This window comes from Equus asinus, chromosome 13, assembly GCF_041296235.1.
Source record: "Equus asinus isolate D_3611 breed Donkey chromosome 13, EquAss-T2T_v2, whole genome shotgun sequence".
NCBI classification, from domain to species: domain Eukaryota; kingdom Metazoa; phylum Chordata; class Mammalia; order Perissodactyla; family Equidae; genus Equus; species Equus asinus.
In genome coordinates this window covers 30,520,354-30,534,816 of record NC_091802.1, presented here as the reverse complement: position 1 = coordinate 30,534,816, position 14,463 = coordinate 30,520,354, and the positions used below count along the sequence as shown (strand labels likewise).

Sequence of the window (14,463 nt, the reverse complement as noted above, 5' to 3'; positions counted from 1 at the left end):
TGGCCCTGGCTGGCACCAACTGCAGCTACAGCCTTCTCTCCCATGCTCCTTGAGCTAAATGTCTTAGGTCAGGTTCCCAGGAAGCAGATCTTAAGAGGAAGATTCCTGTGCAAGTAATTTATTTAAAGAAGTGCTCCCACGGGAGATCAGGAGGAGAGGGAGAGAACAGGAGGGCAGGACAGGAAAGGGGGCCCAGCAGGAGTCAAGTGCAGACTTCTCCAGGGCCCTGAAGACGGTACTTCAGCCTGACCACGCGGGAGGGTAAGTTTTGCTGCAGAAAGATCCCAAAGGGTGTCCGGCAGAGCACTGGCATTGTCATCTACACTAGGTCAGAAACAGATGGCAGTCCAAATTCAAGGCTTGGGAAGAAAAATCGCCCTGACCCTGTTAGCTTACTTTCGTTTGGTTTACTCTCTAACCTCTACAGAAATGGAGCAAAGGAGGAGGATGAGATCAAGCGTACGTGATGCAATGACGGGTGCGGCTCCCTCACGGAGGTGGCCTCCACCTCACAGAGGTCGGCCTAAAGGTGGCAATCTCCATAGCCTACATGAAGGGAAGAATTTGGTAGTTTCAGAGGAGCAGGCCTGCTATCTTTAAGACCATGATTTTTTTGGCCAAGAGAGGCCCGTACCTCACAGAGGTGGCCTGGACCTTACAGAGGCGTCATGTCAGAACTCAAGGGTCTACCTTATTACCATACAAATATTTTCTTTCTTCGCCACTCCTCTTAGCTCCATCTTTCTATACCTTATCCCTTGCTGTACCTCGTAGCCTATTCAACATTTAGTTCTGTGGCCTGACCAAGGACCAGCATGGTCGCCAGCACACCCCATGCCCCACTCGCCAAGCTTCCTGTTACTCTCCAGACGTGTCGCTCTCTTTCTCACCACTGTTATTTGCCTTCTGTTGTTTGCTCTGCCTGCAAACCCTCTTCCCTTCCTTTTCCTACTGGCAAATTCCTGTCGTCTCTCATGGCCTGGAAAATGCCTCCTCTTCTGTGTTCTCTCTCCTACCTCCATCCCTGAGGAGCCCATTCATCCCACGGTCCCTGAACACACCTCCATATGTCCCTGATCACTTGGGTTATAATTACTCACATGCACATCTGCTCCGTGGCTACCCGTGGCCTCCCCTCTGGCAGGGATTTTGCTTCATTTATCTGGCTATTCCTAGCCGTAGTCCGTGGTAGCCCCTCAAGTGTTTGCTGTATGAATGAATGAATGAACGAAGGCACACAGGAATTCAGGCGATGGCTGCTGTACCGCAATCGACCAGTGCTGCATTCCTGTAGGTCAAGTGCGCATTTGTTCATAGCACCACAAAGCAAAGGCACCAGACACATGTGGGAAAACGAGAAACAGAGTCTTGTAGCAGATGCTGTTGAGTTGCACCCTGGTGGAGCTGGATGTATAAGGAGATGTTGTCTCCAGCCTCCAGGCCACATGTCTGGCCTCCAGACTGAGGCCTTTCCCAGCCCCCGTTGGAGTGTCCCATCTGATGATTTGAGGTCTATCTCCATTTCCAGGAGTGGGAGCCTGGCCCTGGTCCACCTCTGCTTGCTGGTTGGGGCCTAGCCTTTACCAACTCCTCGCCAGCCCCTCTCTTCTGGGGGCTTCTTGTGGCTCCCTGCATCCCCAGCTCTAAGACACCCGGGCTGATGGGCAATCGACAGCCTGATGTGAAGAGCACCATGAAATCCCACTGCCAGATTGGACCCTTTGGACTTGGACCTGAACCTTACTCAGATCTCCGTTCAGCTGCCCCTCTGGACACCCACAGTGTCTGCTGCCCTGTGCTTCCCTCAGCCCACGGGGCAGCCCACTCCCACAGCCTGAGGTGAAGCGTGGGGAGGAAGGATAGAGCCGAGATGCTGGAGTGGACACATCTAGGTTAGGACTTGGCCCTGAGCAGAGGATAATCTTGGGGAAGTCCCTTCCTCTCATTTCCTCACCCATCGACAGGAATAATACTACCTCACAGGAAAGACAGAACTAAGGGACACTGCTTACCAGATGCACAAAACAATATCACTTCCTTGCCCTTCTGTTTTGGGGCCCTCCTTGTTCCTAGATTTCTCCCTCTCTGTCCTCTACCGACCGTTGAAGTCCAGTGTTCAAAGTGCCTCAGAGTCTAAGAAATACCCAGGGAACAGAGGCGCTCTCCTTGAGTCCCGCAGCCAGGCTCTCCTGAGGGCCACTCTCCCGCACATGGACACGGCGGGAGGCAGGGCGACGGCAGCAGACACGAGGGGCACGTGGGGACGCAGAACAGGAGGAGCCCGCACAGCACATTTGGATCAAACTGAAAAGACTCACATTATTAGGAAGAGTCATAATGGAATATTCCTCCTGACATGAGTGGGCAAAAGGGAAGGAAGTGATAAAGGGACAATGATGTGGAGGAGAACTGGAATCTCATTTTCGCGGCCGGCCCTCCATCACTCAGGCCGGGCGGGAGGTTACGCTTGTGCAAATGAGCACCCGGTGCCCGCGCTGGCTCCTCTCTCGCCTCCGCAGAGAGACGGGCGAGATTCGCTTTCTCATCAGTAAGTACGCGGCGGGTCCTTCAGGAAGAGAGGTGCTCGGGGGAGGTGAAATGTCCATTATGTTGTTACAATTTCTCACCCTTTCCACTTGCTTCAATTTCTGGCTCCTCCACCTCTTGGCTTTCACCACAGTCGAGTAAATAGAATGACTCGGAGACATTCTGCGACAGCTGCCCTCAATCTCCGGTTTAATTCAGATGTTCCCTTCTGTGCAAAAAAAAAAAAAATCCCCAGGTTGATCCTGCAAGACAAATTATTTAGTTTTTTTGTTTATTCCTCCAACATCACCCGCGGGGGTGGGCAGGGTGGTGTGTAAGATGAGCTGCACAGTGCCCACGGTTCAGGAGGGCAACACAAGGATGTAAATAAATGATCCCAGGATGACATGCTAAGTGCTGCCACAAAGGGCTGCATGGGGTGCTATGGGAACACTGAGAAATGAGTGACTGACGGTCACAGAAGAGTGCACACTTGAACTGAGTCTTAAAGGATGAATCAGAGTTGACCCAGATTGACAGATGGATCTGAAAACATTCTAAATGGAAAGACCCATGTGCACAAAGGTTCAGATGCACGATTGGCCTGACTTGTTGGAGAACTTGGTTGGGCTAGAATGCAGGGTATTTGGGGAAATAAGAAGAGTTGAGCTAAAGGGGTAGGTGGAAAGCTGATTAATTCATTCACCAAATATTTACTGAGCACCTACCATGCACCAGAGACCATGCTATCTGCTGGGAACACAAGGATGTGTGAGACCTCCCTGCCCTCTCAGGGCACATCCACCCTGAAGGATGCACAGGGCAAGAAGCAATGAATGCCACATCATGAGTACCTTCGGATGCTGTATGAGGGAACGTGGGCTTTCTGCGCTAGGAGATAGGAACCATTGAAAGATTTTCAACAACGGAATGTCAGGCCCATTTCAACCCTGGAGAAAGTTGGTGGGAGATAGAATGTAGAAGGGTAACACTGGGGACAAGGGACCTGGTAGGAGGCTACTCTGATAAACTCTATGGGATATGACAAAGCACTGAATTAATCAAGAGAGGTTCTTCAGGACATGATCTGGAGAGATATACCACATCCTGACTCCATAGCAAAGATCCTTCTTTTTTTTATTTTAGTAAAAGGCACATAACATAAAATTAGCCATTTTAAAGTGTACAATTCGGCAGCATTTAGTACATTCACAGAATGGTACAAGTATCACCACTATCTAGTGCTGGAACATTCTCATCACCTCAAAAGGAAACCCCATAACTATCAAGCAGTCACTTCCATTCCCCCCTCTTCCCAACCTTCGTCAACCACTAATCTGCTTTCTGTCTCTATGGATTTGCCTATTCTCGATATTTTGTATAAATGGAATCGTATAATATATGGCCTTTTGTATTTGGTTTCTTTTACTTAGAACAATGTGTCCGAGGTTCATCCACGTTGTAGCATGTACCAGGGCTTCATCCCTTTTTATAGCTGAATAATATTCCATTGTATGGATATACCACATCTTGTTTGTCCATTCATCTCTTGACGGACATTTGGGTCATTTCTACCTTTTGGCTATTCTGAATAATACTGCTATGAACATTCATGTACAAGTGTTTTTTTGAACTCCTGTTTTCAGTTCTTTGGGGTATATCCCAAGGAATGGAATTGCTGAGACCTTTCTTTTTAACTTAAATTTTTTAACTCCCGGGAAAATCTATTTTTTTGAAAATTTACAGGAAAGTTTTTTTCACCTGCCCAAGGATTAGGAATGACATGGTGGTGTTCCTTTCAGTTTGTGATTTCAGTGGGATCAGTTTCAATCCTAAACTTTTGTCCAGGGCCTGCTTCGCTTTCATTAGCAAGAAGTGATCTCAAGGTGGGGCCTGGGTTTTCTGAAGTAGTTACAGAGGCAAATTGGCTAGGACTTCTTGACTTAGAGACATATGGTCAAATTTCTTGACTAAAATAGAGTTGGTATTGTCAGTCCTGATTTCCCATCTGAGGGGACCGATGTGGATAATTAGAGGCTCTCAGCTTCTGACCTCAGCACCTGCTTCAGGATACGGGATGACTATCATCCCATGGCCATTTGGAGGACAAATGCAACACTATTTCCTCCATTAACCATGGTATGGTTTTCTAGAATTGCCAAATTAAATTTAGAAATACCTTACCCCTCTTGGTTTCGTATGAGTTGGGGGAAGATAAATGCTGCCTGAATTTTTCTATCTGCACTGATGAGCCCACGTGGAAAGAACACCCTCTTTGGACCTGACAGATGGAACTGAGTTTGAATCATGCTCCTTCCTGGCTATATGACCTTGGGCAAGTTATTTAAATTCTCTGAGCCTAACTTCTTTCATTTGTGAAAGACAAGTACTAACGCCATCTGTATAAGGATGTCTAGGCTTTGGCTGAGGCCCCCAAATGCAGAGAAAAAAACAATAGGTGGCATGTGTCCTTCTCATTCCAAAAATGAGGTGCTGGAACACATATGTGGGACTTAACAAGGAGGCGTCCTGGAACTGGTCTTGTGACTTCTATCCCCTCCCTACCTCAAAGGTCTAACAGAAAGTGAAGTTGTGAACGGCAGAAGTGGAAATCAGATTTCTTTGGGTAGAGTTGTCAGGAGGTAGGAGTTATACTCTTCCCTTGAGAGACAGCTAGAGAATGTTTCTCTCTCTTGCTGCGTTTGGTGAGAAGGTTCCAAAGAAACTCTCATTCCTGAAACTGAGAATAAGGCAAGAATGCATGCTCTCACCACTCTTATCCAACATCTTACTGAAGATCCTAGCTAGTGCAATAAGGCAAGAAAAAGAAATGAAAGGCAAATAGATTGTAAAAGAAATAAAACCATATTCAAAACTGATATAATTGTCTACGTAGAAAATCTCAAATAATCTGCAAGAAAAACTACTAAAGCTAACAGGTGAGTTTGGTAAGGTTGTAAGATATAAGGTCAAAAAACAAACATCAATTGTATTTCTATATGCTACCAATTAACAATGGGAAATTTAAGAATTTTTTTAAAGTACGTTTACAATAGCATCCCAAAACATGAAATACATAAGTATAAATGTAATAAAATATATACAAGATCTGTACAATGAAAACTATGAAACATTCATGAAATATAAAAGAAGACCTGGGGGCTGGCCCTGTGGCCGAGTGGTTAAGTTCGCACTCCGCTTCGGCGGCCCAGGGTTTCGCCGGTTCAGATCCTGGGCGCAGACATGGCACCACTTGTCAGGCCATGTTGAGGCGGCATCCCACATGCCACAACTAGAGGGACCCACAACTAGAATAAACAACCACATACTGGGGGGATTTAGGGACAAAAAGCAGAAAAAAAAAGAAGAAGATTGGCAACAGTTGTTAGCTCAGGTGCCAATTATTAAAAAAAAGGAGCCAGGGATGCTGACCCCTTAACAAAAAGAAGACCTAAATAAATGGATGGATTATGGTTTAGAAGACTCAGTATTGTTAAGATGGCAATTCTTCTTAACTGATCTATTGATTGAGTGCAATCCCAATCAAAATATAGCAGGATTTTTTTGTAGAAACTGACACGTTAAATCTAAAATTTATATAGAAAGGCAACAGACCTAGAACAGCCAAAAGAATTTTGAAAAAGAAGAACAAAATTGGGGAACTCACTATCTGATTTCAAGGCTTACTATAAAGCTAGTGTAACCAAGACAGTGTGGTTTTGTCAAAAGGATATACACAGATCAGTGAGCCAAACAGTCGCGAGATAGACCCATATCTATATAGTCAGTTGATTTCCAACAAAGGTACAGGCAAGTCAATGGAGAAAGGATAGTTTTACAATAAGGATGTTGAAACAATTACAAGTTTATATGCAAAAGTGAACCTTTATCTGCACCTTGTACCATATACAAAATTTAACCCCAAATGGGTAATAGACATCAATGTAAAGCCCAATACTGTAAAACTTCTTAAGGGAAATGTAAGAGGAAATCATTGTGATCTTGAGTTTGGCAAAGATTTTGTAGTTACCAAACTAAAAAGTTGATCCATGAAAGAAAAACTGATGTATTAGACTTCATCAAAATTGAAAACTTCCACTCTCTGAAAGACACTGTTAAGAAAACGAAAAGCCACAGACTTGGAGAAGATGTTGAAAAACACCTATCTGATCCAGAATATATAAAGAGCTCTCAAAACTCCATAAAAAGAAAATAAACTACCCAATTAAAAAATAGGCAAAGATTTGAATTGATGCTTCATCAAAGACGATATGGCAAATAAGCACACGAAAAGATTCTCAGCATCATTAGTTATTAAGAAAATGCAAATTCAAACTATTAGATACCACTGCAGACCTATTAAAATAGCTAAGATTTTTTTAAAAATTGATAATAGCAAGTGCTGAAAAGGTTTGGGGCAGCTGGACCTTTCACACGGTGCCAGTGGGAATGCAAAATGGCACAGCTGCCGTGGAAAACTGTTTGATAGTTTCTTATAAGGCAACCCAGCAATCCCACAATCTCTGCAAGGAACAAGGAGATCTCAGTAGGAAGGGGCGGAGGGAATACTGTCAGGCACCCAGCCGAGGGGGATCATGAGAAGTTAGTCTACAGACCTACCACCTGGGTCAATGGATTCCATTGTAGGGTCCAGGAGGGGAGCCCAGAGGGCCCCATGGAAGCCCGAGAGAATTGTCAGCTCTAGGCATCTGCTCCAGCAGCACCATTGTCAGATCAAACTTTTCCTGCCCTTGACCTTTCGCCGCTCTTCCTCTTTGTCCTAGAGGAGCCAAAGGGAACCTAGTGAGGAGAGTGGAGGTAATGGGGGAGACTGTTAAGGGAAAATCATCAGGCAAATCTCCCATGAATTTCTGGAAGCTCCAGTCCAGGAAATCAGTTTCTACAATTCAGTAAGTAAGTAAATGAAAGTCATTTTTTTTTCTTTTAGATAAACATGAATTATTCACCAAAGACCTAAATTCTATTCTATTATACCTTCAAATTTATCAAGGAGAAAAAAACTTTTTTCCTTTTTGTCTCCACGTCTGGAGGGGAAGTGTGACCTCACGTTGCTCACTAGCACAAACACTGAGTGTAATGGTCCCCTTTAATTGTGGACGACGGTGAACTGACCATGGGCCAAGGTTCTAAACAGTGTGGTTATTTACCACTTCTTGCATCTGTCATGAATAATAATATTCTTATGCCTGAAAGTGGCAAATCTTCCTCACCAACAGAGAGAAAAATAAACAACTTTTTGTGATGATCTTAATGTCAGTTTACATTCCTTTAAAAGGATGTTAGTAGTCTAATCAACTTATTTGCTCATTCTGAAGTCTGACCTTAACATGAAAGAGAGGGGGTGAAGTTCTTTCTGAATCTGGTTGGGGAGGGAGTAAAGACGAGATGGCAACGAGGTCAAGCAGTTAAAGCCAAGGAAGATTCGAGCCCATGGCTTAATTGTGCTCCTGTGTAAGTTACTCCATTTTCTCCAAGGACTTGTTAGTCCTTCATGACAAGGGTCTTCTACAGGCTCAGTCACTCTTGGAGGTGACTGGGATGTCATTAGCTGAACTGAAGAAGGTGACTCCAACCCCCAGGGAGAGAGGGCCCTCAGGTGTCTGAGCTCATGCCACTGGGAGACTGCAACAGTGTTTGTCAACCCAAGCAGTGATGTCAGACTTAATTTTGCTGTCAAGGGCTTCTTAACCCTGTGATGAAATGCATCCCAGAACCTCAGTTACTCATGTTGTTGTGATTGTCATCCCTGAGATCTGGTCTTTCGTGATAATCTTTCATGACACTGGGTACGGCTGCCCCCCACGCCCTACCCCTCTGGTGAAGGACGACAGGCTTGGCCTGTATTGGCATCAAGGTAATCCATGACTTTCTCTCTTAGTGTTGATTTATCTCCCCTGAAATCTGGCTTCAGACTTAGCATGGGAAAGAGAAGAAAGTCAAAATCCTCTCACCTACGTGTACCCTGAGTGCATCTGGGTGCATCCTAAATACTCGTATTAATTTTAGTCCTCATTGCTCAGCTGGTACAGCAATTATTGGGTTACTTTCCTGTGTCCCTGTAGTAGCTAGGACTCCTTTTTGCACGTGTTAGAAAACCCAACTTGAGACTCATGTGACTGAAAAGGCCAGGCGTTGGGGAGAGTTTTAGATGTGGGTGGATCCGAGGGTTTAAATCAAGGCTTCGGGACTCCCTCTCCAATGTCTCGTTAGCCTCATACCTAAACCAGTCACCGCATCCAGGAGGTTGGAATACAGAGAATGGCCAGGTCTGGCTCAGTTCCTCAGTCCGTGAACCCAGGACTAGGTAGTCAGCTGCAAGTGAGCCACAGGACCAGATGTGAGGGGGGAAGCTCTGAAAGGAAAACCAGGGTGTTGTTATCTAAACGAAAGGCATTGGATCATGGGCAGAAAAACTATAGCTGTTAAGAGAAAATCTTGATCCTGTCTTTTGTGAACTCTGCAAGCTTGGGCAAGTTATTAAATGTTGCCATGCTCAGTTTCCTCTTTTTTTTTTTTTGAGGAAGATTAGCTCTGAGCTAACATCTGCCGCCAATGCTCCTGTTTTTGCTGAGGAAGATTGGCCCTGAGCTAACATCTGTGTCCATGTTCCTCCACCTTATTCGTAGGATGCCTGCCGCAGCATGAACAGTACATAGGTCCACACCTGGGATCGGAACTGGCGAACCCTGGGCCGCTGAAGTGGAACATGCGAACTTAACCACTGTGCCACCAGGCTGGCCCCCTCATTTTTAAACTTGGGAAAATAATCCATACTCAAGGATGTCAAAGGATTAAATGAAGTAATCTATGTAAAGTCTTAGTGCAAATAGTAAACACTCAGTTAAATGTCATTTGTTACAGTAATAATAATAATCACATCAATTATTATTACTTTCATTATTAAAGCTCACTGATATATAATAAATTAATATCTGTATTTCTGGTATCTAGCATAATGCCTAACACCTAGTAAATACACGACAAATGCGTGTAGAACAAATGAATGAATGAATAAGGACACACAAAACCTTGAAATCATCACATTATCTCTGATTATAAAGAAAATATGCATAGGTTAGATTAATTTCATTTTAGGTTTATTAATTTAGGTTAATTCTATTGTTTTGAAATATAGCATACATATAGATGAACAAATAGAACATGTAAGTACATGCTAAAGAATAATAATGGGGTGAGACCCAAGTGACAGCAGCTAGGTCAAGAATGAAGATTGGTGGCCTTCCCCAACTGGAGTCACCTCTACCCCAACAGAGGTAACCATTATCCTAATGATTTGTGATATTATTCTCTTGTTTTACTTTATAGCGTTACCAATTGTGTATCTATCCCAAAATAATATAGTTTAGTTTTATCTCTTTTTTTAACTTTATAGACATCAAATCATACTGCATGTATTCATTTCTATTTGGCATCTTTTGGTTCAACATTGTACTTTGAGATTCTTCTGTGTTGATGATGAAGCTGTAGCCCACTCCTTTTCAGTGGTATGCAGTATTCCATTGTATGAACATACGTGTTAACATGTACATATGTTAATAGACATTTGAGTGTTCCCGGTATCACTAGTCTGAACATTCCTTACCTTTCTTCTGACACGTGTGGGAGAGCTTCTCTAGGCTTTACACCTAAGAGGGGAATTACTGGTTTGCAAGGTATGTACATATTCGATTTTACTTGATAGTAAACTTTTCCCAAAGTGCTTTTGTCAATTTACACTCCCGCCTGCAGTGGATGAGCAGTGAGTGACCCATTGCTAAACACTCTGTGCAGTTGTTATTATCAAAATGAATTCTCCAATCACATGTGTGTGTGACGAGATCGCTGTGTGATTTTAGTCAGAGGTCAAGTCTCTTTTCATATGTTTATTGGTCATTCAAGTTTTCTCTTCCATAAAGTCTGTAAAATTCAAGTCTTTTGCTCATTTTGGGGAGATCATTTTTTTGTTTTTTTATAAATTCATAACAGTTATTTATATATCCTGGATATTTGTTCTTCAACAGTTACATATGTTAAAAACATAGTCTCCCAATTTTGGCGTACCTTTTTATCCTCTTAGTGGTGTCTTTTGATTTACAGAAGTTCTTATAATAAAGACTAATTTATCAGTCTTTGCCTCTATGTTTTACATTTTGTGGTGGGTCCTACTTAAGAAATCCTTCCTGCCCTTCATCACACATATATTTTCCTGTTATCCTCTAAGATCTTTATAGTTTTGCCTTTCACACTTAGTTGTTAATTCACCTGCAATTGATTTTTGTATACGGTGTGAGGTAGAGGACAAATGTTTATGAATTATAGTTAACCAATCATCTCAGCATCTTTTATTGAAAACTTCAGTGTTTTCTTGCTGTGCCAAGGTGACAACTCTGTCATACATCAAGGGTTCACAGTTGTGTGGGTCTTTTTTGGAAAGGGGTTTCTCTGTTTTTTTTCTAGTCTGTTTTTGGGGTTTTTATTTTTGCTAGGAAAGATTCTCCCTGAGCTAACATCTGTTACCAACCTTCCTCTCTTTTTTTCCTCCCCAAAGCCCCAGTACATAGTTGTATTTTCTAGTTGTAGGTCCTTCTAGTTCTTCTATGTGAGCCACCACCACAGCATGGCTACTGACAGAGGAGTGGTGTGGTTCTGTGCCCAGGAACTGAACCTGGGCTGCTGAAGTGGAACACACCAAACTTTAACCACTAGGCCATCAGGGCTGGCTCTTTTGAAAATTTTTTTGGCTCAATTCAATACCATGATCTCTTAACTAAAATAACTTTATAAATGTCTTGATATCTGACATCTCATAAGGCAAGTCACTCAAACTTATCGTCTTCTTTCTAAAGTATCTTGGTTATTCTACACCATTTACACTTTAATATAAATTTATTTTGCTTTTTATTTTTTTGATTATGTTTTATTGAATTTTACATACACAGAAAAGTGCAGACATCCTAAGTGCAGAGCTCAGTGATCACAAACTGAACAAATCTATGTAACTACTAACCTGATCAAGAAATAATAGATCAAAACACATGAAACTGCTCTTACTATAAGTAAAAAAAAAATAAAGGTTTAATATATGCCATGAAGGATTCACTATATACAACTGGTCTCCCACGATAAACAACTAGGAAACCAGACAAAATATATTAAACAACTATTTCCAGATATTAGACACCGGGCAGAATAGACTGTGGTCTCTGAGAGAAAGCAAACAGGTGAGGTAAGCCCCACCATTGCCCCAGCTTCCTGACTGTGGACAGGTTCCAGCTGAAGCTCAAGGATGGGGAACCCAAAGAGAGTCTGGCACTTCCACTGAACTGAGAGGACAGATATCAGAGTTCAGGGAAGCTGAGGCACCTAGAACTTACAAGGCAGAGAACTGGAGAGGAGGAAGCTGCAGAGAGGGAGAGGGAGAGAGAGAGGGAGATCCAGGGATTCACAGTGATGTCTTCACAAATCCTTGGGTGAAAACTGATCAGTGCATGTATGTGGTGGAATTCCACAAGGCTGCTCTAGAGAGCAGTAGGCCAAACCATTTCAGGAGCTCATACAGGACTGGGAGTAGTTCATGTTCCCACTAGCCAGGGCAGTGATGCCTGTAATACATTGTGAAAATTAACTTTATATGTCCAGTTGGATGGTATTTTTGGATGAGGTTCACATTTAAATTGGTAGACTATGGGTAAAGCAAATTGCCCTCCATAATGTGGGTGGGCCTCATCCAATCAGTTGAAGGCCTGAATAGAATTTAAAAACTAGCATCCCTGAGCAAGAGAGAATTCTCCAGCAGATTGCCTTTGAACTTCATCTGCACTGTCAGCTCTCCTGGGTCTCTAGGCTGCCAGCTTTTGGACTGGAACTCCATAATTATCTTTCCTGAGTCTCCAGCTTGCCAACCCACACTGCAGACTTTGAACTTCTCTTCTGGAACTATGCATGTCAAAAGTCAACGGGGCAATATGTCTAAATTACTGATAGAAAAAATACCTGCCAACCTAAAATTCTATTGCTAAGCAAAATATCTTTCTGAAGAATAAAGACTTAAATAAATGAAGAAGAAATAAATAAATAACTTAAATAAATAAAGGCTTAAATAAGTAAAGACTTAAATAAGTGAAGAATAAATAGAGACTTTTATCAGAGGTACCAAAGCTGAGAGAAATCATCACAGGCAAATCTGTGCTACAAGAACTATTAAAAATTCTTCAGGCAGAAGAAAAATGATACCAGCTGAAAATTAGGATCTATACAAAGAAGTAAAGAGTGCCAGAAATGGTAAATATATGGGAAAATATAACAGACTTTTCCCCTTAAGTTTTAATCTCTTTAAAAATAATTACTTAAAGCAAAAAAAAAAAAAGGTATTGTGGGATTTATAGTATATATGGAAGTAAATGATATGACAAAAATAGCACCAGACGGGAGGAGGAATATGGAAGTATACTGTTGTAAGGCTCTTACAGTAAATGTGAAGTGAATCAATATTATTTGAGGGCAGACTGTAAGTTAAAGATGTATATTAAAAATTCCAGATCAATCACAAAAAAATAATTAAGAGGTATACCTAAGATGACAATAGTGGAAATTAAAATGTAATCATTAAAACATACTTTAGCAATTCAAAAGAAAGCAGGAGAATAGACTCAAAAGAACAAAGAGAAGATGATACAAATAGAAGACATATAGCAAGATAGGAGATTTAAACCCAATCATATTGATAATTACATTAAATATAAATGGTGAACACTCCAGCTGAAAGGCAGAGATTTTCAGATTGAGGGGGAAATGAAGATCAAAATATGCTGTCTACAAGAAACTCTCTTAAATATAAAGACGTAGATAGGCTAAGAGTAAACAGATAAAAGAAGAAATACCATGAAAAAACATTAATATCAGATAAAATAAACTTCAGAATATGAAGCAATACCAGATATTAGTAAGGACATTTCATAATGATACAGGACATAACAAAATCAAGAGGACGTAATGATCCTAAATCTGTATGCAACTAATCAAATAGCTTCAAAATACATGAATAAAAAACTGATGGAATTTAAATGAAGTAAACAAACCTACAATTATAGTTGGAGAATTCAACATTCCTCTAGTAGCAATTGAGGAACAAGTAGACAGAAAATCAGTAATGATGTGGAAGTGTGTAGATATAGAAGTATAGAATGATATAGAAGTGATGATATCAAAACACTCCATCCGAAAACAGCAGAATATACATTTTTTCAAGTACATGTGGAACATTCACCAAAGGTAAAATGTATTTTGGGCCATAAAGCAAGCCTTCATAAAATTTAAAAAGTTACACATTGTGGGATTTTTTTTTACTACAGTGGAATTAAACTAGAAATCAATAACAGAAAGATACAAGGGAAATTCCTAAGCATTTGGTGATTAAACAATACCCTTCTAAATAACCCACAGGTCAAAGAGGAAACCAGAATGGAAATTAGAAAATATTTGAAGTGAGCAAAAATGAAAATACAACATACAAAATTCTGTGGAAACCAGCTAAAGCAGTGCTTAGAGGGAAGTATACAACATTAAATATTTATGTTAGAAAAGAAGAAAGGTCTCAAACAATTACCTAAGCTTCCACCTTAAGAAACCAGAAAAAAAAAAAAGGAGCAAATTAAATCCAACATAAGCAGAAGGAAGGAATTAATAAACATGGGACCATAAATTGCTGATATGCAATGTGAAGAAACAATAGAGAAAAATCAATGAAACCAGAAGCTGATTCTTTGAGAAGATCAATAAAATCGGTGAACTAGCCAGAACAAAGAAGGAGAAGTGGGGGGAGGGGGAGGAGAAGAAGAAGAAGACATCAATTATCAACATCAGGAATAACAGTATTGAGAGTACAAGATATCCTATGGACACTAAAGGATAATACAG

At 41.5% G+C, this 14,463-nt stretch overlaps 1 long non-coding RNA gene across 1 annotated transcript in view; it reads right to left on the bottom strand.

Moving 5' to 3' along the window:
- Positions 1–2,296: 2,296 nt before the first annotated feature.
- LOC123276388 (uncharacterized) overlaps positions 2,297–14,463 on the bottom strand; it is a 39,095-nt gene continuing 26,928 nt past the window's right edge. The window contains exon 3 of the long non-coding RNA XR_011493764.1: positions 2,297–2,755. This is a non-coding gene — a long non-coding RNA (uncharacterized lncRNA). The remainder of the gene's footprint in view (positions 2,756–14,463) is intronic.